Source organism: Cherax quadricarinatus, chromosome 39, assembly GCF_038502225.1.
Source record: "Cherax quadricarinatus isolate ZL_2023a chromosome 39, ASM3850222v1, whole genome shotgun sequence".
NCBI lineage: Eukaryota > Metazoa > Arthropoda > Malacostraca > Decapoda > Parastacidae > Cherax > Cherax quadricarinatus.
This window is the reverse complement of record NC_091330.1, coordinates 20,025,332-20,040,005: the sequence shown is the minus strand read 5'-3', so window position 1 is coordinate 20,040,005 and position 14,674 is coordinate 20,025,332.

The following is a 14,674-nucleotide window of genomic DNA, read 5'->3' as shown; positions in this document are numbered from 1 at the left end:
ACAGGACACCATATGGTACAGATACAGGGATAACTATGGAAATAAGTCACCCTGACTTTTTTGGGTTATCCTAAGATTTTATACATATGCTGCTATGTATGATAATCTATGTAATTGTATTTCTGTACACCTGAATAAACTTACTCAAGTGCATGTGGCATCATAAGTAAGTTTATTTAGTTATACACAAATAAAGTTACATAGAATATCATACTTAGCAGCATATGTTTGGAGAACCTAGGATAACCCAAAAAAGTCAGACAGACTTATTTCCATTAGGGTCCCTGTACCCTGTACTATATGGTACAATGTACTATGTGGTACAATGTACTATATGGTACAACGTACTATATGGTACAATGTACTATATGGTACCATTGTACCATGATACCATTGTATGATGTGGCACCATTGTATCTTATGGTACTAATAGGTATCAGTATGTCACCATTAAAGACACAGCATCATCAACACGGCCACTTGATACTGGAGTTCTGCAGGGAAGTGTCCTTGGTCCCCTGCTCTTCCTCATATACATCAATGACCTTCCAAACGTATCCCAACACCTGAAACCCATTCTCTTTGCTGACGACATGACTTATGTCATCTCTCACCCTAATCTTGCCACCCTCAACACCACTGTGAATGAGGAGCTGATCAAAATATCGACTTGGATGACAGCCAATAAACTTACGCTTAACAATGACAAAACCTACTATATTATGTTTGGTAGCAGAGTAGGAGATGCACAAATTAACATTAAGATTGACAACACTCTAATTACCAGAAATAATGGGGGCAAATTCCTAGGCTTATACCTTGACAACAACCTGAATTTCAGCACCCATATCCAGCATATAACCAAAAAAGTATCCAAAACGGTTGGGATCCTCTCCAAGATACGATACTACGTGTCGCAAAATGCCCTTCTCACACTATACCACTCACTTATTTATCCATACCTCACCTATGCTATTTGTGCTTGGGGATCAACTGCAGCAACACACCTAAAGCCAATAATAACCCAACAAAAAGCTGCAGTAAGAATAATCACTAAATCCCATCCCTGGCAACACACCCCCCACTCTTCATAGACCTAAACTTACTCCCTGTTCAGTACATCCACACTTACTACTGTGCAATCTACATCTACAGGGCCTTAAACTCTAATATCTACCTTGACCTAAAATGCTTTCTTGATAGTTGTGACAGAACCCACAGGCATAACACCAGACACAAACATCTCTATGACATTCCCCGTGTCCAACTAAACCTTTACAAAAATTCAATGTATGTCAAAGGCCCTAAAATCTGGAATACCCTACCTGAGAACTCTAGAACTGCAGACACATTCATCACCTTCAAAACTACCATTAGAAAACATCTTATCTCCCTGATACACCCTGTCAACTAACTACACGAATACCACCTGGTGGTTCACACCTACACTCACTGACTCATTTGACCATAAACAGAAATATTAATCTCAATCTTAAAATAATGAATCCTGTGATACTCCAATACTGAAACTATGTACTGTGCCAAAACAAAAGCATTTACATTGCTAAACTCACAAACTAGTATTTAGTCACTTAGCCATAATACCAACTTACCTCATAATTTGTAATATTTTACAATTAAGAATAAAACTAAGTCTGCCCGAAATGCCTAGCCATGCTAAGCGTTCTAGTGGTACACTCTGTAATCACTATTTTACTACATGTAAACCACACAATAACCAAATTTCTGTAAACTCAGCATTGTAATCCTTATAGAGAATAAACTTTGAATTTGAATTTGAATTGTACCATATGGCACAATGGTACCATATGGTTCAAAACCATAGAATTCGTCTTCAGCTCCACTTCCATCAGTCTTAGAACTGTAAGTTGTGAAGAGGAGAGTCAGAATTCGCCCGGAGAGTGAGTGGGGAGTGAGAGCTTCCTTGCCGCCAGGCACTATTCAAATTCAAAGTTTATTCTCTATAAAGATTACAATGTTGAATTTACAGAATTTGGTTGTTGTGTGGTTTACATGTAGTTAAATAATGATTACAGAGTGTACCACTAGAACGCCTAGCATGGCTAGGCATTTCGGGCTACTTTGCCGGCATTCCCACAATGCCATGTGGGTGTCCAGATTTTTTCTATGGTGTGCACACTGACCACCCAGACCCATTCTCTTAGATGTAGGCCTACCAGCCTTCTTGTGCTAAATTTGACATTTTGGCATAGATCTACGGTATCGACCCTGAAAGTAAAGCCGTAGATCTACGGGACGGACCCTGAAAGGGTTAAAGTGCAGGCATTGTACTTCCCACCTCTAGGACTCAAATCTGACTAACCGGTTTTCCTGGATCCCTTCACAAAATATTATCCTGCTCACACTCCAACAGCTAATCAAGTCCCAAAAACCATCTGTTTCCACTCACTCCTATCTAACATGTTCACATATGCCTGCTGTATGTCCAAGTCCCTTTCACACAAAACCTCCTTTACCCCCTCCCTCCAACTTTTCCTAGGACAACCCCTATGCTACCTTCCTTCCACCCTCCAAGTCATTCTATTTTGTTCCATCCTCTCTAAATGTCAGAACCATCTCAAGGACCCTTCTTCAGCCCTCTGGATAATACTTTTAGAAACCTCACACCTTTTAATCTCCAAGCCATGGATTCTCTGCATTATATTTACATCACTGCCTCCAGCCTTCTCGTTGTTGCAACATTCACCACCCATATATGAATTAGCCGTGTCCGGCTAAATCTCTACAAAAACTCAACGTACATAAAAGTGCCTAAAATCTGGAACTCCCTGTCCGAAAACTCTAAAACCACAATTCTCCCAATTTTACACTTACCCAAATGACTGTAAACATAAAATTCCTAATATGATTATTGCCTAATAAATCTTAAGTTTATCCTAATTTTGCCTGAAGTATTCTGCCAATATAGGAACTTTTATAGAAAAAGTGTATTATGCTGAAATAAAACCATTCCCATTACTAAATTTACTAATTGTAATATTGTTATATGTTTTGTACTACCTCACTATTATCAATGTAATTAATGATAATCATGTCAGTTACATAACTTTATCATCAGTATGCAATAATGTACACCTACCATCTGACTTACGACCTGCTCGACATACTACCACTCGACTTATGACCATGTTTTGTATGCAAATGTTCTGGGAAATAAAGAACTGTTTGTGTTCTACAGTGTTTCTCCTAAACCTTACAGTATAAAATACAGCACTAACAGCATAAAAAGTAAAGTAAAAAATGAAATACCAAAATAAAACAACAAAATAAAATCATTACTTAATGTGATGCTGATATTCAGTAGTAAGGTTCGACTTACGTCCATTTTGACTTATGACCAGTTAGTCAGAACCAAGCTCGGTCATAAGTCGGATGGTAGGTGTATATTAAAATGTACTGCTCCATAACTTGTGTCAATAAAGAGTGAGAATTAGGTTTAGTCTGCCCGAAATGCCTAGTCATGCTAGTAGCTTTCTTTATAATTAATATCTCATAGTATGTAAACCACACATTGTAAGCTTTACAAGGATATAAAATTTTTTATTTTCAGCTGACCTATATTCAGCTGACCAGTGTACAGTGAGAGAATCATAGCAGAAAATGCCAAATATATCTATAAACTCAAGGAAAGTCAGGTTGTAGGTGGCATTACTCCCCTCAGTGTTTTAAAAATGGCTGAGACAGCAGAACAGGTCAGGCAGTCAACAACACCACACAACCCCCGATAAATGGAATTGAGGGGGATTTGGAAGGATAAAACCATGGATTAAACCTTTCTGATCTACCAGAATGGAAAGGAGCTAGAAGTTAATTGGGGAAGCCAGACTGTGAAGTGAGATGGGAAGGGGAGTGTGTAATAAGGGGTTAACTGTAAGGGTTTTGTGAAGTAAAGGGAAAAGTGAGCAGTGAAGAGGGTTTTGGAGAGGAAATTTTACTAGTAATTCAGTGGTGATTGCTAAAGCAGATACTAAGTGTACTAGGGACTGGAAAAGAGAAATAAATATTATTGTATATGAGTAAAAGATCGAAGAGTGAAAATGGCAGGCATTAGGGGGGTACAGGCTGCCATAATTATATTTATATTTCTTCTTCAATTCCATGAAGAAAGAAATCAGTCATGGGGGCTGGAAAAGGTGAATGGAGTAACAGCGCCCTGGACTGTAAAAGCCCAACAGTTGCCATCCTACCAGAAAAGTAAATGTCACTATCGCTGCAAGGTTTGGCAACACCGCATGCCCAAACAAAAACAGTGGCACACAGCTCTCATTGTAGCGCTCTTAAGTGGTGATATCCAAATTAATCCAGGACCTCAAACTATTGTGCAGAGGCAAAACATACAGATAAATGACGGCGATAATGACGGTCTATTAGCTAGGAATGATAACCTTAACTACATATGTAATGCATATATAGGTCAATGTGAGACAATACAGCCATTATTATCTCAAACACTACCAAACAGGTGCATACACTGTACTAAAGTATGCATGAAAAACAGAAAAGGCACCTTATGTAAAATGTGTAAGGGGTGGGTGCATGATTGATGTATGTACAATTATAGCAACGGTGCCAGAATTCATTTTGTGTGTAACAAATGCACTTTGGCACAGTTACCCTTTAGCAGTGATGACATTGATTTACCTAATTTTAATACAAATGACCCATTGCCATATATTGATGATTATGATTGTTTTATGAAAACAGGCCTTCACTTTATTCATGTCAATGCAAGATCACTTCTTCCTAAATTGGCAGAGATTAGGATTCTAGCTAACAAAATTAGGGCAGCAGTTATAACCATCTCTGAATCCTGGTTGGATGATACGGTGACTGACGACGAGGTCAAAATAGATGGTTACAATATAAAACGCTTAGATAGGAACAGAAAGGGTGGTGGAGTATGTGCCTACATTAGAAATGACTTAGCTTACAACCCAAGACCTGATTTAAATAACAATAAACTGGAGATTCTATGGTTTGAAGTGCTGCTTCCTAAGACCAAACCCATCTTAGTAGGAACTAGTTACCGCCCTCCTACCCAGGACCAGTTCTTAGAAGACTTTTCCAGAGTCTTGTCCGGAGTTGAAAACAATTGCGAGACAATAATACTGGGCGACTTCAATATCTGTTTTCAGCAGCAAAATAACGGGCTATGCAAAAGGTATAAGCAAATTCTAGGATTAAATAGTTACACTCAACTAATTAATACTCCAACCCAGATCACACAGTTCTCAGCCACCCTAATTGACCACATACTTTGTAACCGCTCTGAGAACATTAGTCAGTCAGGCGTCATTACCACAGGTCTTAGTGATCATTTCATCATTTACTGCACCAGGAAAATCACTAGGGATAGGATAGGCCTACACAGGACAATAAAAATGAGGTCAACTAGAAACTACAGTAAAGAAACACTGGTAAATAGGCTACACAATTGTGACTGGACAGAGATAACAAGTTGCACGGATGTAAACGATGCCTGGGAAAAATTCAAAATAATGTTCACTACCATCCTTGATAATATTGCACCAGTTACAGAGATTAGGATTAAACGAAGAACTGAACCCTGGATGAATACTGAGATATTAGATAATATGAAATTCAGAGACCAGCTGCTAAAAAGATTTAAAGCAAACAGACAGGATATTGCAGCACTAAATGAATTCCAAAGGGTGAGGAACAGAGTACAGAGACTTATAAAAGGAGCAAAGGCAAAGCACTACTGCTCAAAAATTGAAGAGTATAAGCATAACCCCAGAAAGCTCTGGCAACAACTAAAACAGTTGGGGTATAGCCATAAGCCAGTAGATAGGTCTAACATAGTACTCACTATCGATAATGAGGTATGCCACAAAACATCTAAGGTGGCAAATTGCTTTAATTCCTACTACAAATCTTACACTAGTAAGTAAATTACCAGCTGCATCAAATACCTTTAACACAGACTCTGATAAGTTTCAAACATACTATACCAATAAAGGGGTAACCCCAAACAGTTGTCAACTAGTAAGTGTATCTCATGACTTTATTCAAAAAGAACTAAGCAGGTTAAACCCAACTAAGAGCACAGGCCCTGATAACATCCCGTCTAAGTTCCTAAAAGATGGTGCTTCTGAACTGTCAATCCCTATTGCTCACATAATAAATCTATCAATCACCACTAATACCGTACCGGAGGGGTTCAAGGAGGCCAGAGTTACTCCTATCTTCAAGAAAAATAGTAGGTCTGATGTAAGCAACTATAGGCCTGTTAGTATACTCAGTATAATATCTAAAATTCTAGAGAGGGCGGTGTATTTTTATTTATTTATTTATTTATTTATTTAAAAATTTGAGCACACATACAGAGGTACAAAAAATACAGATAAGAGCAGCATGCCAAAGCCACTTATACTATGCATAGCATTACGGGCTGGCTTAAAATTAACTTAAGATGAACTAAGCAATGATGACATCAGTGATAAAACTTTAATGTATACAGATTACTATAAAGCACAAGTGAGTATTACAAAGACAGGTCATATGGTTGTATGCATTGTTGTACATTCAGTAGAATGGAGTATTCTGTTAGGTAGTGTATTTAAAAAATAATAAAGTTAGATTGGGTTTTAGGTTTAACATTTATGTGATATAATTGTGAGAAACATTTAAGATATACAATTTATAAGGTTCAGTTATTCAGTATTTATTTGGTTTTGGGTGAGTAAGTGATCTTTGAGAAGAGACTTGAATTTATAAACAGGTAGTGTTTCTTTTATATTTACAGGTAATGAGTTCCAGATTTTAGGGCCTTTTATGTGCATTGAGTTTTTGCATAGTGTGAGATGGACACGAGGAACATCAAAGAGTGATCTGTGCCTTGTGTTATGGTCATGTGTTCTGTTGAGGTTGGCAAGGAGATGTTTGAGGGGAGGGTTAATATCAGAGTTAAGTGTTCTATGTATGTAATAGGTGCAGTAATAAGTATGAATGTTTTGTATGGTGAATAGGTTTAGTGTATTGAATATTGGTGGAGTGTGCTGCCTATAGTGAGAATTTGTTATCATTCTAACTGCAGCCTTTTGTTGGGTAATTAGTGGTCTGAGATGGTTACTTGTTGTTGAGCCCCATGCACAAATTCCATAGGTGAGATAGGGGTAAATAAGAGAGTGATATAGGGCCAGGAGGGCTGACTGTGGAGCATAGTACCATATCTTCGATAGTATGCCTACAGTCTTGGAAATTTTCTTAGAAATTTGTTGTATATGTGTATGAAATTTGAGTCTATTATCAAGGTGGATTCCTAAGAATTTTCCCTCTGTTAGCTTTGTGATAGGTGATCCGTTTATCATTATGTTAAGAGGGACATCTGTAGCTCTGTTACCAAACTGAATGAAGTAGGTTTTGTCAATGTTTAGTGTAAGTTTGTTAGTCCTCATCCAGGTAGATATTTTCTGTAATTCGGTATTTACAGTATTGGCTAGCGTGACTGGGCTCGGGTGGGAGAAGACGTATGTAGTGTCATCTGCAAATAGTGTGGGTTTGAGTAATTGCGAAGCATTTGGTAGGTCATTTATGTATAGGAGAAAGAGAAGAGGGCCAAGGACACTTCCCTGTGGGACACCAACTGTAATTGGTTGTGCAGAAGAGTTTGCCCCATTTGCATACACATATTGGCTTCTGTTGCTGAGGTATGACTTGAGGTAGTTGAGGGAGTGCCCTCTTATACCATAGTGTGACAATTTTACGTGGAGCAAGTCATGGTTAACTGTATCAAAAGCTTTACGTAAGTCAATGAAGATCCCCAGTGGGACTTCTTTTTTCTCTATTGCAGTGTATATATGTTCTAGCATGTGTATAATAGCATCATTAGTATTTTTATTTGGCCTGAATCCAAATTGGCAGGGGTTGAGTATGTTTTGGGAGATAAGGTAGGAGTAGATTCGTTTATGAATTAATTTTTCGAAGATTTTTGAGAGAGGGTGTAAGTTGGATATTGGCCTATAGTTATTCAACTCTGTTTGGTCTCCTCCTTTGTGGATCGGGGTGACCCTTGCTATTTTGAGTACTGTAGGGAAGGTGGAGGATTCAATGGATTTGTTAAAGAGTGTTGCAATGATTGGTGATAGCACTTGTGACACTTTTTTGTATATAAAGGGTGGTAAGGTATTTAAATCTCCTGCCTTGTTTTTCAGCGTGTTGATAATAAGGGAGACTTCGTATGGGTTAGTCGGAGCTAGGAACAGTGTGTTCGGGTAGGTGCCAGTGAGGTAGTCATTTGGTGGGGTATCTGAGCTTGGGATTTTATTGGCAAGGTTTTGTCCTATAGTGGAGAAGAAGTCATTGAGTCTGTTTGCTGTTTCTGTTGGTGGGAGTTGGGGTTCATCTGATTTTGCTAATTTTATTTTGCTATTTCGTGATATCTTTTTTGTTCCTAGAATTTCTGAGAGGGTTTTCCAGGTCTTTTTTATATCACCTCGTAAGTTGGATAATCTGTTCTCATAATACAATTTTTTTGCCCTTCTTATCAGGCTGGTTAGGATTGACGAGTAACGTTTTGTTCGGTCTCTGGTTATGTGACCCATTCTGTACTGTTTTTCATATTGGTGTTTTGTATTTATGGATTTGAGAATGCTGGGTGTTAACCAGGGACTGTTCAGTCTCTTAGCTGTCATCTGTTTAGTTTTTTTAGGGCAGTGCTTGTTATAGAGGTATTGGGTCTTTTTTAGAAAATTATTAATACATTCGTCAATATCTGTATAGATTTCTAGCTCAGTGTGCCAGTCAATGTTTGCTACTGCTGTTGTGAAGTTATTAATGGCTGCCTCATTGTGAAGTCTGAAGGTGACTTTAGTAGTGTCTTGGGGTAATTTACCAAGAGTTGTTATGAGAAAAGTAGGGTAGTGGTCTGTGGTATTATCTGTAATTATGCCTGATTTTAAAGGGGATATGGTGTTGGTCCAGATGTGGTCAAGTAGGGAAACACTAGTCTCTGTAACTCTTGTAGGTTTTGTTACTGTTGGTAGCAACATACAGTTACTCATTGTGTTTGTGAATTCAGTAACGTGTGGGTCCTGGTCTTGCAGGAGATTTATATTGAAGTCACCTGAGAGTAGTAAGTGATCTTTGTTCATGCGTGCATCAGTTATCATACTTCCTAGGTTTTGACTAAATTGGCTAATGTTTGACTGTGGAACTCTGTAAATGTTTATCAATGTGAGAGGTTTTTGTAGGTATTTGGATTTGAATTTGGCTATTATATATTCCCCATGTTCATCCCTTGTGCAAGTATTAGTGATACATTCTAGTTGGTCTGAGTAGTATATGGCTGTGCCACCCCCTTGTTGGTCTGGCCTACAGTTGTGTATGGCTGTGTAACCAGGAATGGCATAGACATCTGTACTATCAGGCTTTAGCCAGGTTTCAGTTAGTGTAATGATGGACATATTGGCATGTAAGGAATTTAGTAATGCTATGAGGTCATCGTAATGCTTGCTTAAAGATCTGATATTGTAGTTAAAGATAGTTATGTTGTTGTTGGCACTGAGAAGTGCCTTTGATTGTTCCGCAGTGTAGTAATTACAGTAACTGTTTGATTCATTTAAGTCATTAAATAAGAGGTTGGTATCAGGATCAATGCTTGTAATCATAAGATTTGTAGTGAATCTATAGTTAGAATTAAGTATAAAACAAAGTAAATAGTCTTAAGCTAAAAAATAGCACCTGAATTATTTAACAAATGTAAAATAATGAGCTAAGGTAGTTTTTTTTTTTTTTTTTTTTTTTTTTAAGCTAAAATAAAGGAGACAATATAAAAGGGACTAATACAAATAAAGTGATAATCAAATAATGGAGCTTGGGAATATGATAGTAGGTAGTACTATAAAGGTAATTCTTTAAAGTTAGAATTATAGTATAAAATAATAATATAAAAGGGACTAATGTAAGTTGTGGTGAACAATAAAGTGGTAATCAAATAAATGAGCTTTGGAATATAATGGCAAAATTGTGAACTTATTCTACTTTAGCACCTGAGAATAGCACCTTGATTATTTTAACAATTGTGAAAGTATAAACTAGGGTAGTTATATAAAGCTAAAATAAAGGAGAAAATATATAAGGGACTAAAATTAAGTAATGGTAAACAAAGTTAAATGGACAGGTGGTCACTATGAAATAATATTGGTTTAGGAGTAAGATCTGATTTGTAATATTAAATAAATTGAGCAGTTTATTGCACAATAAAAGTAAAAAAAAATGAGGTAGTTGGTACTAGCTAGCAAAAGATAGTTTTGGTACTTGCAAAAAAGTAATTGGAATATACACTAATTGCATACACAATGAAAAGTGACTAAAAAAACAAGTAGTGATAAACAAAATTAAATGGACAGGTAAGAATAATGAATATTATTAATTTGGAGTAAGATTTGACTTGTAATTTAAAATTATGAGCAATTAATAGCAGTAAGAAAGAAGTATAGAGTATTGGAGGTATTTCATTAGCTAGTGATGAAAAATAATAAAAATAATAATGTACAATATAATAGTAACGTACACTATATGCACCACACGTATATATGTATTAAGGGCACTTATCTAATCTGTTACAGAAATGTCAGCTTTTCTAAGGAAGGTAGAGAAATCGTGTTCATTTGAGATAGTATATTGTTGTCCTGTTGATGTTTTCCTTACTAGTATTTTCCCATCTCGCGTGAAACACTGATGTATTTTGTTTTCCTGTTTAAGTTTTCTCAGCCTGAACAGAAGGTTTTGACGTTTTTTTGTTAGACACTCATTTATGTACACTCCATTTTTCATTGTAATTGCTGATTTAATTAGGTCCTTTCTTTTATCGTATGAATGAAGTCGGATCATTATACTGTGTTTACTTCCTGGTTTTCCTAGCAAACGTGTTTCTTTGATTTCATTGTTTTGCACGATGACTTGTACGTGGTTCTGTATTATCCTGATAGCAGTTTCTTTGCACTGTGCTTGTGTTATGTCACTAGGAATGTGTGGACTGTTTATTATAACTGCATCAGACAACTTATCTTGTTCAGTTTTGTCGTCTTGGAAATCAAGGTATTCATTTAGTCGAGTGTGCATGTTCTGATTCCAGTCCTTGATTGCTTCTTCAACCTTCATATTTATTGTTGTTATTTGCTCAGTGTGACTGGCTATAGCTGCTTTTAGAGTATTTTCTGTGTCAACACTTCCCGATGTAATCTTCTCTTCAAGGTTTTGGATCTTATTCTCGAGGTTGGTTATCTTGGATTCTCGTCGCTCAAGTGTTGCTTTGATATCTTTGATTTCATTTTCTAGAGCAACGATGTAGTCCTTGATATTGTCAGGAATAATCATACCTGAGTTATCATGGGTGAATCCTTTGAAGGGAGTGGAGTTGGAGGGGGAGTCAGCCATGTTTGTTGTTGTTGTTGTTGTTCCTTGGGTGGCGGCGGTGAGGGGGGTTGATGATACACTGGCGTCCTGCTGGGTAGACAAGTTGAGTTCTAGGGTCCTTGCTGTTATTCTTTTATTACTGGTGTTGTTTCTTCTGCGATATCCTTTCATAGTATCACTGAAGTAGATACTGTGTAGCAATGGAGGAGAAGGCTTGTTTTCTCGGAGCTTGGGTTAAGTGATTGTCTGGCAGCGGAGGCAGTGTTTGGGTTAGCAGGGCTGTCTTCCTTAGATCTTCTAATTTTGTCAAGATTTGGGTTACATTCTTAGTATTCTTGGGTCATGTTGTGGTCTACGTGGGTTCGTGTAGTTGAACTTTCACTTTAGGCCATCACAAGTTTTGTTGAGCGATGTTTTTTTGAGAAAGAAGAGCTGGTAGGATACCGTTGCTGCCGCTGCCGCTATATGTAGTTAAGTACCTTAATGACAACAACATTCTCCATAGCTATCAATCGGGCTTTAGAAGATCCTACTCAACCGACACCTCCCTTATTAATCTGATGGATTACCTGAGAACTGAAATGTCAAAGGGGAACCTCATAGGTATGGTAACCTTAGACTTGCAAAAGGCCTTCGATACTGTCAACCACAATATATTATGTAATAAACTTCAAGCTATCGGTATAGGTTCTGAAGACTGGTTTAAGTCCTACCTTAGCAACAGGAGACAAATAGTCAAAATCAACAAAACAGAATCAGAACCCCTGCCGATAACATGTGGAGTTCCCCAAGGTAGTATTCTGGGTCCCTTATTATTCTTATGTTATGTCAATGATATGCCTATCAGTGTCAAGTGCAAACTCCTACTGTATGCAGATGACAGTGCTCTGTTAGTGTCAGGTAAAGACCCACAAGGTATTGCTAATGTTTTAACACTGGAACTGGAGTCCTGCAGCAAATGGTTAGTAGACAACAAACTATCATTACACCTAGGGAAAACTGAAGCCATTCTCTTTGGCACGAAACATAAACTGAGAAGGGTAAATAATTTTAATGTTCAATGTAATGGGGAGCCCATCACTTTGGTTTCATCAGTAAAATATTTGGGAATCCCCTTTGACCCATGCAGGTCAGGAGAATTGATAGGGAACAGTGTAGTAAAGAAAGCGAATGCCAGGCTGAAGTTCCTGTATAGACAAGCACAGTGTCTACCTACTGAGGCTTGCAGGACCCTATGTCTAGCCCTTATACAATGCCATATGGATTACGCATGCTCTTCTTGGTACTCTGCCTTGACAAAAAAACTGAAAGATAGACTGCAAATCACCCAGAACAAAATCGTAAGATTCATCCTGGGGCTGGGACCAAGAGAACATGTAGGCCAGGATGAATTACAGCAGTTGGATATGCTGAATGTTGAAGACAGAGTAAAACAACTGAAGCTAAATCATGTTTATAAAATTGCTCACAAACAATGTCCAGAATATCTTGCTGTCAATTTTGTCAAGGTTGGGAACCAAAGCAATCATAGTACTAGGGGGAGAGAGCACAACTTTGTAGTACCCACAGTCAGTGGCCAGGCTTCAAACACCTTTTATTGTACAGCAATAAAGGAATGGAACAGACTGCCCGCACATGTCAAAGCCAGTCATAGCATGAACCAGTTCAAGAAGAGTGCCAAAAGGTGTCTGACGAATGTAGCTACAGAAAGGGAGGGGAATGATTTTCTATTTTTTAGCTAACATATGTGTAAATTTTACCATATTCCTAGTAATGGCCCTCGTATTGTAGATAGTCTTAATGACCTTGGTGTAGTAGATAGTCTTTTTAGTATGATAATAAGATGTTATCTTCATTATAGAATAATAAGAAAATATTATAACCTTTATATTATAATAATAAGGTAAAAGGACCCCAATGGAAATAAGTCACTGTCTGACTTTTTTGGGTTATCCTAGGTTCTCTACACATATGCTGCTATGTATGATAATTCTATGTAACTGTATTTGTGTATACCTGAATAAACTTACTTACACTATAAGAGCATTGGTACAACTATACTCCTGTACATTTCCTTCTTTGCTTACATGGATGACATTCTTTGTTTCCACACACTCCTCAGTGTACCACTCACTTTTCCTCCCATTATCAATTGTATGATTCACCTTCTCTTTCACAGACCCATCTACTGACAAGTCAACTCCCAAATATCTGAATACATTCACTTCCTCTATATTCCCTCCGTCCAATCAGATATCCAGTCTTTCATTATCTAAATTTTTTATCTTATCACCTTGCTCTTTTCTATGTTCACTTTTAATTTCCTTCTTTTACATACCTCTTCCAAACTGGTCCACTAACCTCTACAATTTCTATTCAGAATCCCCTAAAAGCACAGTGTCATTAGCAAAAATCAACTGTGACAACTCCCACTTTGTGTCAGATTCTTTATGTCTTAATTCCACTCCTCTTGCCAAAACCTGAACATTCACTTCTCTTATAAGCCCATTTATAAATGTGTTGAACAACCACAGTGACATCATGCATCCCTGTCTAAGGCCTATTTTTACTGGGAAATAATCTCCCTTTCTCTTGTATACTCTAACCTGAGCCTCATGCCTCGTAAAAACTCTCATCTGCTTTCAGTAACCTACCACCTATTCCATACATTTGCAACATCTGCCACAATGCTTCCCTGTTGTGTTAAAAAATACAGTGGACCCCCGCATAACGATATTAATCCGTTCCTGAGAGCTCATTGTTATGCGAAATTATCGTTATGCGAATGAATTTTCCCCATAAGAAATAATGGAAATCAAATTAATCCGTGCAAGACACCCAAAAGTATGAAAAAAAAATTTTTACCACGTGAAATATACATTTTCCTACACACAAAGAGAAGGATACATGCACAATAGTAGAGTAGTACATGCACAATATATATTGTGCATGTACTACTCTACTAAATGAAGAATAAATGACACTTACCTTTATTGAAGATGCAGCAATGACTGATGAGACAGTGTGTCCTGGGAGTGCCTTTTCCTCCTGAGTACTGTAGGTCCTGTTTGGCATTTTCTTCCAGAACAGGCCTTATCACACTGTGTATGCCACTATGATTCTTAAATCTCTCAAACCAACCTTTGCTGGCTTTAAATTCACCAATATGAGCACTAGTTCCAGGCATTTTTCCCTGTACACCTGGGTGTTAGTCGACTGGTGTGGGTTGCATCTGGGGGGACAAGATTAAGGA